We start from the raw sequence: 13,131 nt of genomic DNA, 5'->3' as shown, positions 1-13,131 counted from the left end.
GAAGGGGATGTGACATTGAGAGGGAAAAACATCATTTCAATATTATTCAATTTAATGTGTTAGTTAGATGTGGCATTGTCAAGAAATAAAATAACTTTTCTCTTCTGGCAAATAATTTTTCAAGGGAGATAATGACAAAATGGATCAGCTATTCTGTCATTATCTCTATTGTCCAAGCCTTATTGTTTGATTTCCAATGTACATTGAGTTTGCTAAAATCCAAACCTTTAAAACATCTTGGTTTTGTTGATTTGCCTATAATTTCATGAGTTCCATGCTTGTACATAAAAGTGCACTTAGATGCTCCTTTGCCACTTTACTTCAAACACATTTCCCCTGTAAGGCACATTGTTTTATCCGGAACTGCTTGGGAAAAAAAAAAAAAAAAATCTGTTTCATCAGCATTCAGTATGGTTTTGGGAGAGTATGCAACAAGTATTGAAGGCAGCCTTTTTCCCCACTCAGCAACAGTTTCCAAATCGGTATAAGTAGACTCCCCACAAATTGCTTTGAGGGAAATATTGTGACTTCTATGGAACTTATGTAATCAGCCACTAGAAGCTACAAAGTCAATGGTGCCAATTTCAAAAGCTTTGGTTTGAATCATAGGTCCAGAGATGGGAATGTTTTGACTACCCGACTAAACCACTCAAATGTCAATATATCCACCAAAGCACCTTTGCCATAAGAAAATGTATGGTATTGCGTTCCATTCCATTTTCCTTCCACTATTTTAACAAAGTTTCTTGATTTTTAATAATTGCTGCTGGTGAAGTCTCCAATTTTGAAAAATGATTAGCCAACTTACAAACTCCACACTTTTCTTTTCTAGGATATTCTGTCACTTCTACTTTTTTCTTTCAAAGTTAACTGCTTTCAAGACATACCGTAGTATAGCATGCAACACATGAGTATGTAACTGTAGTCTTACTTGGGCCTGGAACACTGCTCAGAATTTCAGTTGTTCAGAATCTACCCACTTGAAATTTACTATACTGTAACAACTACACACTCTGAGGAAACAAAACTGAGCCCTACAGAATAAATAGATGATAGTGCCAGATATGTGGCTTGGTTTTTTTTACACTTTGAATACCTAAATATACCATATGTTTAGTGGTGATAGACTACTGAGTGGTTTCAAAGTGTCCGATTAAGTTTGACTGACAGTTGAATTTTCATTAATGTAGCATGCATTTGTAGAGGACTCTAATGCAAATGCACTGGAGTCCGTTTGTAGAGTGTTAATTTTTTTAAAGCAATTTATTATACAGTACCGTATTACAAATGAATGTATTTTCATATTCACTTTACAATTCAGGTTTACAATTTTATTGCCTTGCTGAGTGGTATGCACACCAGTAGAATTGCTTTAGTCAGTCAAAACAAAGTTTGTAAATTCTGTGTCAGCAGTGGCGAGTGTATTAACAACATATTCTGCAGTCTACACTATAAGTAATCCATGGCTGTTAGAAGTCTAATTAGTTTCACTTATATTCTAATTATGTTGACTTTCACTTGTCGTCATGGGTAAAGAAAGACCTATGAAAACGCACGCGTGCGTGTGCATCTAAAATGTTACCCTCGAAAAAAATTTGAGTGTCTGCCTGCTGCAGGGAGGTTTAAAGATCAAAAAGGACAGCTATCAAAGTGTCCGTATTCGTACTAGAGAGTGTCTACTGTGGAGAGGTCACTTAACACGTAATTTCAAATATTTATGGCCGGACCCCAAGCCCAATAAGAGGTGTCTGCTTGAGAGAGGTGTCTATTAGAGGAGATTTTACTGTATTGTGTGTTTTTTCCATCCACATGAATATAGTCGTTCACAATTGCAGCTTTTTGGTGATAGTTTGAAGGCAAACTTGCATTCTATTATAATGTGTTTGATTGTTAGGGTAGCATTGCACATAGTGCACTGCAGAGGTTCTGAACTAAGGAGATAATGATGCGTAATGTTTTTTTATGTCCTATTCTTATTCTTGTTAGGGTTACTTCTTCCTGTCTTTTTGATCTAAGGCTTGTACTCCATGGTTGGAGTATTGGTTTAATCTGTAGTAAAATATGGATCAACCAATATGTCCAATACCAGAGCTTATTACCACCAAGTTAGTTTATGCACAGATTATCCCTCCACTGAATTTAGTGCTAACACAGACAGTAATTTTTTTCATCAGCATTTTAATAAAACTGAATTCTGGTTGCACATATAAAGTTATTTATACGTAAAGCCATAGAAATTGAATGGTTTCAGCAAAATTAATGGTTAAAAGTTCTTTGTAAAATTATCTCTTACATATACTGCAGTTAAATTGCATTAATTTTCAGCATGCTCACTCAACATGCAACTTGGGAACTATGAAACTCTTTGTAATGTAGTTTTTTTTTTTTTTTTTTTTTGAAATTTCGAACATGCACATTGTGGGGAGAAAAGATGTTTAATGAACTGATCAGCTGCACAATGTGAGGCCAATTGATGATGTTAGCACAAAATTCCAGAATTACGACTCTTGGTTCTTCAATGTGTTTTAGCAGTTTTATTATGGATATAAATTTCAGCAATGAACCACTGGAGGAAAGTACGCTTTTTTCATAGCATTCAGTGTTCTTCATTTTAATTTTTTTTTTTTTTTTTTATTTCTTTGACTTAATTTCATCTCTCACTTTTTATGCTTTAACCAAGCAGTCAGGAGGCAAGTTTTATCTTCTCAAGTTATGCTAATTTATATCATTTTCATAATCTTTCAAAACAATGCTGCAGCATTACTTTTAAAGCAATGCTGCAAAATATGGATTGCACATATGACGAATTTTGGCTTTGGATCTTAAGGCAGATCCTATAAGTGGGAAAGTATGGAAAAAAAAAAAAAAATCTTTTGAAAGCCATAAGTTAAATGTAATTGTTATAATTGTTAAAAGAAGAGAGAGAAAAACTGGCCTGCTTTTTAAGTAGACATGGTTTGAATGGTAACTGGAAGTCAAGATTAGTAGTAATCAATGTGAGAGAAGTACATCAGAGTATGGTTCTCAGCAAACTGTTCACTCTAATGATAGTGTGAATTGAATTGATACTGACACGCACACACATTGGCACCTCCATAGCCAGGTGGGCAGGAGCAGCAGTGCGTAGCACACGCTTCTTGATTAGACCGGGGTTCGAGCCCGTGACCACCAAATGTGGAGGATGCGGAAAGGTCAGGGAATGACCACCACATATAATTCATAACATATTAGTGACCACACACACACACACACACACACACAGCATAAAGGTTTCTGAGGTCACTAGTTTCTGGAGTTTGCTGACGAGTTCTGAGGTTTCTGGAGTCTGCTGACGAGGCTACTAGTGACGGTCGTGTTCCAAGCCGCTAAGTGGATTTTTCTTATTTATTGATTTGAAATTATTGTTTTTCTAAAACTTTTGATTTAAATTTAGTAGTATAACATTATTTTGTGATTTTTTGATTAATTTGGTGTATTTATTCTTTACTCGGCCTTGTAAAAGTATCGGTAAGGGTTTCCACGTGTTCGTAACTACCGCTACCGTTATTAACTTTCCCGCCATTGTGATACCGTACTAGATATACCGTAGGTTATATACCGTACTAGATAGCGTTAGTTGAACTTCGTTAGCAGTTAAATTGTACGTTTAAATAAATACATATAACGACTTAGATTACAAACGTAATATAATTAATAACATAACATAATTAATTAATAAATTAATAGAATCATGACTCAGACCAGAGCAGCAAAGCAAAAGGCTCAAGCTAATGGAAGTGCTGTGGCTCAGAGCAGAACTGAGGGGGGCAGTTGTCCTCTGACTCACAGCCTTATAAAATGCACTGTTTGCTTGATGTTTGCAGAGCAATCGGGTACGGGACTTGATACTGCCAAGGGGGATGTCTTTGTGTGTGCGCGATGCAAGGAGTGTAACGATATCAGGCAACAACTCGGCGTTCTTTTGGGCCTATATGAGAGCTTGAAGGACAGGGTGGATGCCCTCGAAGAAACTAAATTGAGGGGCCCATCAAGCTCTCAGCTGCCCACATCAACGCCAGAGCTTGCACTTGGGCATCGCGTGACACAGAGACAACCCCCAAGGCAGAATGCGCTGGTCCCGAAGGAACTAGTAGTTGTTGGTGACTCTATTGTCAGGGAAACGGGGAACATGCTTTGTAAAAAAGATAGGTGGAACAGGACCAGGGTATGTCTGCCAGGGGCAAAGGTTGATGACGTTGTAGAGCGAATATCATCTTTTAAGGGCACAAAAGGTGATATAGTTGTACACGTTGGCACTAATAATATTAAGAGTAGGAGACCGGCAGAATTACTTAACAAGTACAGGTCACTGTTGAACAAAAGCCGAGAATTAGGGTTGAATTTGAAAGTGTCTGCAATTCTGCCCAGACACGATAGGAGGGAGTATATGATGAGAGCCTTGTCGATCAATTCGGCCCTGGAAAGATTGTGCAAGGCTCAAAGGGTAGAATTTTTTTCAGCCTGGACTGTACTTGTTAACAGGAGAGATTGCTTCTACAGGGATGGGATACACTTAAATAGAAAGGGTGCAAGAATATTTGCTGATGCTATCGAGGCAGTGTTAGGTGGGTCGGAAAACTGCTAGCTTGGGGGGAGACAAAGACCAATAGATTGACAGTAGCCACTGGCAGAGGTGAAAGAGATTCTTGCACTGCTTCTATTAGAATGAGCAGAAGCCTGAAAAACAAGATGCATGGTATTTCAGAGACTGCTGGGAGCCATTGTGGTACAAGTAAACACATGGGTTGTGTTAGGGTAGCTAAGAATAGAAACAGGTGCAGGTATACTTGCGTGTACACCAATGCTAGGAGTTTAGTAAATAAATTTGATGAATTTGAGGTATTGCTCAAAACATCGAAGGCAGATATTGTTGGGATATCAGAGACGTGGTGTCACACAGATATAAGGGATGCGGAACTGCAATTTGGGGAGTACAACGTCTACAGAAAGGATAGACAGGATAGGAAGGGGGGAGGTGTTATGCTATTAGTTAAGAAACACATAAAAACCAAGGAAGTGAAGCCAGTCGACATCGCTGGACAGTGCAGTGTGGAGTCAGTTTGGTGTGACATAAGCATTGGGAGATCAAAATTGAGAGTAGGAGTGTGCTATAGGCCTAATGACTCTGATGAGTATAATAAGGAACTGTACAGGGAAATAGAGTGGGCCAGTAAATCAGAGTGTCTTATAATGGGAGATTTTAATTTCCCAGATATTGACTGGAATTTGGGGGCTGGATACTCACACACTAGCAGGGCTTTTGTGGATTTATTGGATGATTGTTTTCTACATCAGCATGTTCGGGAGGCAACTAGAGGGAGTAATACTCTTGATTTGATTATCAGCAGTGATTCTTCATGCATTAAGAATCTGCAGATAAACGAACCACTAGGTGGCAGTGATCACAGTGTGCTGAAGTGGGATTTACTCAGAGGTAACTACCATTAGGGGTAAAGGGAAGGGTTATTGCTTCCGTAAAGGCGACTACGATGGACTGAGACAGTATTTAAATTCTATACAGTGGGACCAACTGATGATGTTACCAACAGCAAATTCAAAATGGGAAGCATTCAAAGAACTTATCTTGGAAGCTACTAGGCTTTACATACCAACTAAGAAATATTGTTCAAGGTTTAGGCCAAAATGGATGTCAGATGAACTAATGAGGCATATGGCAGAGAAGAAAAATGCATGGGATACTTACAAATTAACACATGACACAGAAGCCTATGATAGATACAAGTTGATATGCAACCAAGTTACAAAGGAGGTTAGGCAGGCAAAGGCAGATTACGAGAAATCCTTGGCAAGGGATGCAAAGAAAAACAGCAAAGAGTTCTTTACTTATGTAAACTCTAGAAGGAAAGGGATGAATCAGATTGGTCCACTTGATATTGATGGGTCAAGTGTTGATGATCCTGCTCAGGTGGCTAACAAACTAAATGAATATTTTGCATCGACATTCACACATGAGGAGTTATTCAGCGAGGGGAATGCCAGAGGTGTATTCAACTCTAGCAGTAAGTTACAGAATCTTGAAATAACTGGGAGTAAAGTGGAGGAGAAACTGTTGAAGATAAACACAAGAAAGGCACCCGGGGTGGATGGGATCTATCCAGTTATATTAAAGGAGGCAGCAAAGGAAGTAAGCAAACCCTTAGCCATAATTATGAGAGCTTCCTTGGACTCAGGGGAGGTACCCATAGACTGGAAATGTGCAAATGTAACCCCAATTCACAAAGGAGGATCAAAGGCTGACACAAGTAATTATAGACCTGTGAGCTTGACTTCTGTTCCAGGAAAATTAATGGAGGCACTGGTTAAAGACGCACTGCAGGATCATTTAGACAAGACTTCAGTTATAGCTCAGACACAGCATGGTTTTGTTAAGGGGAAGTCTTGCCTGACCAACTTGATTGGATACTATGATGCAGTCACAAAAGAACTGGATGCAGGGAATAACTTTGATATTATATACTTGGATCTTAGAAAGGCTTTTGATACTGTTGCACATGGAAGACTGCTACACAAATTGGAGCAGTGTGACATTGGAGGCAAATTGCTGCTATGGATAAAGGGGTGGTTGAGGGGGAGAAGACAGAGAGTGGTAATCAATGGACACTGCTCATCGTGGACTGATGTTATTAGTGGAGTCCCTCAGGGCTCAGTGTTGGGTCCATTATTGTTTTCTGTATTTATAAATGATATTGATGATGGTATATCGGGATTAATGTCCAAGTTTGCAGACGATACAAAGGTTGGCAGGGTTGTCAAGGACACTACTGACACTATGCTTCTGCAACAGGATCTGGAAAGGTTGAGCAGATGGGCTGAGAGGTGGCAAATGAAGTTTAACATTGACAAATGTAAAGTACTACACATGGGAAACAGCAACCCCAGAGCAACGTATCAACTCTATGGTACAACACTGACAGTGGTAGAGAATGAAAGGGACTTGGGGGTGGTTGTGCAGGCAGATATGAAGTTCCCTGAGCAGTGCAGACGGGCTGCAAGAGTAGCTCATGGAGTATTGTCAATGATATACAGGAATTTTTCCAGCAGGGATAAGGAGGTGATTATTCCATTGTATAAGGCGATGGTCAGGCCACACCTAGAGTACTGTATACAGGTCTGGAGGCCTCATTTCAAGAAGGATGTAGAGCTGCTGGAACGAGTACAGAGAAGGGCAACAAGATTAGTGAATGGAACAAAGGGGTGCTCTTACGAAGAAAGGCTTAAGTTTTGCAAATTACAGTGTCTGGAGACTAGGCACCAGCGAGGTGATCTGATAGAGGTGTATAAAGCCTTGAATGGTTTAAGCATGCTCAATGCTGATGGGATTCTTCCTCTAGCTCAGAATAATCACCTGAGAGGGCATAAATTCAAATTGAGGAAAGACAGATGTAGGATAGACGTGCGGAAATTTGCCTTTAGCCAGCGAGTGGTTGGTTGGTGGAACAGACTTCCATCCCTTGTGGTGGAGGTTGATAGCCTAAATAAGTTTAAGGCTCAGCTGGACAGGTATTTTGAACGAACAGAGGGGTGAAGTGGAAGTGGTTTTTTTTTTTTTTTTTTTTGGCTGATGCTGCATAAGCTTGCTTTCTTGCATCAAATGCCTCTACTAATGCTAATGCTAATGCTAATGCTAATATGTTATGAATTAGCAGAAAATCTTTTTTTATGAGTAAAAATATTTAATATAATTTAGGAAATGATGTTATGTGGCGATTTTCCATAAAAATTTTCTAAATAATTACTTCTATACTGTGTGAGTTTATAGCCTTATTGACTAAATGTACTATACAATTAGATAATGTTTCAGGAACCTTGCTGGAACCCATCATCAGACCATACTTGGCTGTATTAATGAATTTAAAAAGTTTGCAATTAACATATCAACTTTTTCTTGAAAGGTAAAGCTTTTTTTTTTTTCTCTTTCTTCCCTTTAGGCTGTGGGTTCATTGGAAGACATTTTGTAGATTATTTAGTAAAGAATGATTTTGTTTCAAAGGTAAGTATTTTCCACTTGATTTTAGTATGTATTTTTTGGTAGGGGATAAATCTTGCATTGGTCTTATAGGAGTTGGTAGCAACACCTGACATGTGCACATTTGGTTTAAATATATAAATTCCTATTCATTAAAATTTCCTTGTGACAATGATTTTCTAGCATTTTACTGTGATATTCAAACAAGCAATAACTCTATATTTGCATGCTGATTAGTTGATTACAGTCACTATGACATGTTCCTTTTATTTTTATTTGATCTTAACAAAGAGGGTAAAAACTTTCCCTTATAAAGCTAAATGGATTGCAGAGTTTTGCTAATGCTAAGGAAAAGTGCACTTTTTCAATGTGCTTAAATAGTGCATTTGTCCGTTGTACCGAAATCCTAGAGAAAGAATGCAATTCAGGCAAAACACTTATTTGATAAGAATTGTTCATCAGATTTAGAGCCGACCGGGCTAGCCGAGTGGGTAAAGTACCTGCCCGGCAACCCCAAGGTCGCGGGTTCGATTCCCGCCTCGGGCTTGGATCAAAGTACTGCAAAAACCTTGGGAGGTGCAATATGGCCACAGAAGCCGATGCGCCAACAACTACCACATCACCACATCACCACATCATCAGATTTAGAACTAAATTATTTAAAAAAATTATTCATCACATTAAAAAAAAAAAAAAAAAAAAGAGTTAGTCAAAATTATTAGTATGGCAATCTGTTTCTACTAAGCCTGTTTTTAACCCATCAGCAGGCACAAGAAGGATTATTCTTCCATTAAATTGCATGGGTCACTTAGACCCCCAGTAATTCAAAATTGCTCACTTTTTTGATGCTACCTATGTTTTCAATCTTTCTGAACACAATTGTAATTCATTTTTTATATTAAAAACATATTTTTAATTTATTTTTGTAATTAAATCTCCCTTTAGACTTGTTGGCAAAAAAAACGCAAATTTAAAAACCACATGATTCAGCAAATGCCTGTAATCGGAATTCACCCTGTTGGCAACAGGAGCACCTACTGCATGAAATGTGAAGGATGCGCATCAGCAGTATGATTCCAGATGATGCTTCAATGTGATGAAATCAGAGAGCATTACTGATTGGAGGAAAGTGCATGGCAGTAAAGCAAGCTCTTGCTATCAATAACGGCACCTCCTAGCCAGGTAGGAAGGAGCAGCAGTGCGTAGCCCATGCTTCTTGATTAGACCGGGGTTAGAGCCCCTGTCCTCACCAAAACCGGAGGATGCGGAAAGGTCAGGGAATGACCACCGCATATCCCGGAGCAATATGGCCTTAGTTGCTAATGCTCCTTAAAAAAAAAAAAAAAAAAAAACCAAACCTATCAATAACTTTTCTTGAAATTTGCCAATCAACATATACACGTAATTAGGTTTAACTAGAATTAAGTAGGGCTCTTCAAATTATTGCCACTGAAAACCAAGACCAGAGATAAAGATACAAACTATGCAAATTAATTTAACTTTTTATTAAGCTAGCATCAGTTGTAACTGATGGGACTGCTGCTATGGTGGGAAGTAACATTGGATTTAATGTCTTCCTAATAAGGACCCAGCCTTCCTAAACTTTGTTGTAACATTGTTCAGCTACAGCACATACTTTAAGGCCCTTTTACAGGAGTCTATTGCCAACTTTAACCATTTGCAGTCCAGTGTTATTTTCCCCATGTGGTCCAGTGCTATCAATCAAACAAGTGACTAGTTGAAATGTGATGTTCAAAAATTTTGTTTCCGGGTTTACATGAGTTAATATATAAAACCGAATGACAAAGTAATTTAAAAGCTCTAATGCAATATTTCTTCCTGGAAGAAAATATTCACAGAGCCTTCCAAATGTTTTTTACTTTATAGCCCCTACTTTGAATTCCTTGTATGTCCTATTGTCAGTGGGCAGAGATGCAAATATCTACAGAAATCTTCCTGCTAAATACATTGAAAAATTTAATCCTGTCTATCCATTCTCTAGTATTTTTGTATATCAATTTTTATTTAGTCCCATGTTGATAACTCCAAAAATCTTCTTTAGTTCATTTAGTGAAACTGAAACCCAGTTACACCATATGGAACAGTCAGAAATTATCTTATTTGTAAGAGTTTCCTTTTTTCTCCTCTCAATTTTTTCGGAGAGGTCTAACAATTTCTCAGTTTTGCCATCGGAAAGGTCCTTTACTATATCTTGATGACATGTCTAAATATTCCACTCTAACACAGAATGTAAGTTACTTTATGACTTCTACACTGAAAAAAAAATCAAAACAAACAAAAAAAAAAGCAATTCAACCTGCCATTAGCTATTGAATATCAACATTGATTTAGTTTTTCAGATTGTTTATATGAATTATAAATAAATGGCAGTACATTCGGAAAACAAATTTCATAATTGGAAATTTAGATGGTTGCGCCAATTGAGACACTCGGAATTAAGACAAAGAAAAAACAAAACACTTCTTGTTGTAAACAATTGAATATAAACTTACATTTAGTTTTTCAGATTCTTTATATGAAGTATAAATATATTGCAGTACAATAATTGAGTCAGTAGAGCTGGAAAATAAATTGCATTATCAGAAATGCCAACAACATCCAACTGAAAGAATCCTTAAAAAAACAACAGTGCATGCATTGTTTTGAATATGAACATCAATTTACATTTTTGGATTGTATACATGAAATGTAAGTAATGGTAGTACAACTATTGTGCCACTACAGTTGGAAACAGTGATCGGTGTGCTAGATGTGGCATTTTACTGTAAGTGGAATTTTATTATGTCACACCCAGTGTAACATTGGACCACAAAAGGGTCAAAGATTTCTTCCTTTATGCAGGGCTCTAGGTACAAAGAATTCTTGTGGTCAACTGATTATTTATGTGATTCAGGAAGTGTTCCTCAAAGCTACAGTTCTTATTTAATTTGAAAAGTTTTTCGTCTGTTCTTATCGAAAGGTAGATTTTGTCTTACAAACTGTAATCAAGTTCCAGAAAGGAAAGCAACTATTTTATTTCTTTTACTAATATACTGACATTAGCAAACTAGGTTTGTTACTTAGTGAGGCAATCTCATATTCTGGAGGCACTGCACTTCACCACAAGATGTCTTGATATTGGAATGCTTGAAATTAAAAACAAAACCATCTTCATTAGCAAAGTATATTGATATTTAAAGTGCATGCAATTACCTATTCTGCAATTTCAATCCATATTGTGGTTTTATCAGTGGCTATACCCTACTTGTAAATCTGAAATACGTTAAAGGCTTTAGCCTCAGGCTGCGAGAGATTTAGACAACGTACAACTTCGTGCAAAAGCATCATATTAGTACACAGCTAAACTCTGAATTAGCAAAAATATGCAAAGGTAGCATCGTTTAAGTTATATCTCATATTGTGAATACCTTCACAACGAGTTTGCCTTGATATTGCACTACTTCGAATAAGTAACGCTTCACCAAAGGAGAAGACTGTTGTTACTTATTCTCAGCGGATACCACCACCTAGACGGCACCGTTTCAGGGCTCTTTGGCCCTTCTTCGGTCGGTGGGTGGGTAGGTAGGTACCCTAGTAATGCAATGATGACAAAACAGTTATGAAGTATAACTCCACAATATGAGAGATGCCTGATGTGTATAATATAAATTAAGACTGAAATATGCCAAGGGCTTTAGCCTCAGACTGTTGTTACATATTCTCAGCAGATAATAGGACGCGGTTGCACTAACTTGTACGTTGTCTAAATCTATCGCAGCCTGAGGCTAAAGCCCTTAACGTATTTCAGTCTTAATTTTTATTATACACCATCAGGCATCTCTCATATTGTGGAGTTATACTTCATAACTGTTTTGTCATCATTGCATCACTAGAGTACCTACCCACAGAAGAAGGGCCAAATAGCCCTGAGATGGTGCCATCTGGGTGGTGGTGGTATCTGCTGAGAATAAGTAACAACAGTCTTCTCCTTTGGTGAAGCGTTACTTATTCGAAGTAGTGCAATATTGTGGCAACTCGTGAAGGTATTCACAATATGAGATATATCTCAAATGATGCCACCTTTGCATATTTTTGCTAATTCAGAGTTTAGCTGCGTACTAATATGATGCGTTTGCACTAACTTGTACGTTGCCTACTTGTAAATTTAACGTGTCAGCTTAAATATTATTTGGTTATGCTAGTGGCACTGCTGTCTCCCCATAGTAGGGATGGTAAAGCAATTTCCCCGAGGACTGAAAGGCGCAAATGGATATTGACATGTTTTCACCTCTAGAGACATCAAACTCTCATTGAAAAATATAAAATTCTTGTGTTATATTGACTCATCAAACTGATCATGACCAGTCTCTTCACAGAAAACTAAAGACTTAAACAAGTAAATTTGTGTTTATTTAAGTAGTTTTTTTTTTTTTTTACTGCATTCCTTGTCATGTTAACCTGTGAATAAGTTTTCCCCTTTTACTAATTGGGGGTATCTAGAAAATGTGACAGATTATTCAAAATGGTCAAGCAAATTTATTGATGTGAAAACTGTCCTCGTTAACTTGAATTCCAGTTCAAGCCCACGTACCAAATTAGTATTAGTAAATGATGTAAGAAAGTAAGCTTGTACAGCATAAGCCAAAAAAAAAACACCCATCTGTAAATGCATTAAGTGTCTTGTCCAAAGAAGAGTAAGAATACCTTCAACATTTAATTTACTCAATCCATTTAAAGCCTTGAACACTTCAATCCTTTCAAACACTTTAATCACTTGTGCTTAGTTTCCTGTTATTGCAGTTTGTAGAACTAATTTGTAGGAATACCCGTTTATGTCCCTGACTAATTTTGTTGCTGTTTCCTGCACCCATTCTAACAGATACGCAGCCTTCCTGTACTGTTTAGAGAATTTCATTATGGAACCATCGCCAAAATCTTTTTCATTCTCTGCTCCATTGAATATAAATTGGTTTTGTTATTTTGGGACTACTGCTACTCATATATGTAGTACCTTGCATTTATCAGTGTTAAACCATAGTTGCCACTTCTCAGCCCAACAGAATAATTTTTCTGTTGTTTCAGTAGTGTGCTGTGGTTACTTCACT

The 13,131-nt window shown here is 37.5% G+C and overlaps 1 protein-coding gene across 2 annotated transcripts in view; it reads left to right on the top strand.

The window, feature by feature from the left end:
* LOC150080271 (uncharacterized) overlaps window positions 1–13,131 on the top strand; it is a 338,192-nt gene that overhangs the window by 89,515 nt on the left and 235,546 nt on the right. For both annotated transcript variants that reach the window (XM_090381061.1, XM_090381060.1), the window contains one exon: window positions 7,989–8,050. The gene's annotated coding sequence lies outside the window, so the exon portion shown is untranslated. The remainder of the gene's footprint in view (window positions 1–7,988; window positions 8,051–13,131) is intronic.

This window comes from Mastigoproctus giganteus, chromosome 9 (assembly GCF_048544385.1).
Source record: "Mastigoproctus giganteus isolate SK-2022 chromosome 9, ASM4854438v1, whole genome shotgun sequence".
Lineage (NCBI taxonomy): Eukaryota > Metazoa > Arthropoda > Arachnida > Uropygi > Thelyphonidae > Mastigoproctus > Mastigoproctus giganteus.
The sequence above is the reverse complement of the archived record's forward strand: the minus strand, read 5'-3'. Positions and strand labels throughout refer to the sequence as shown.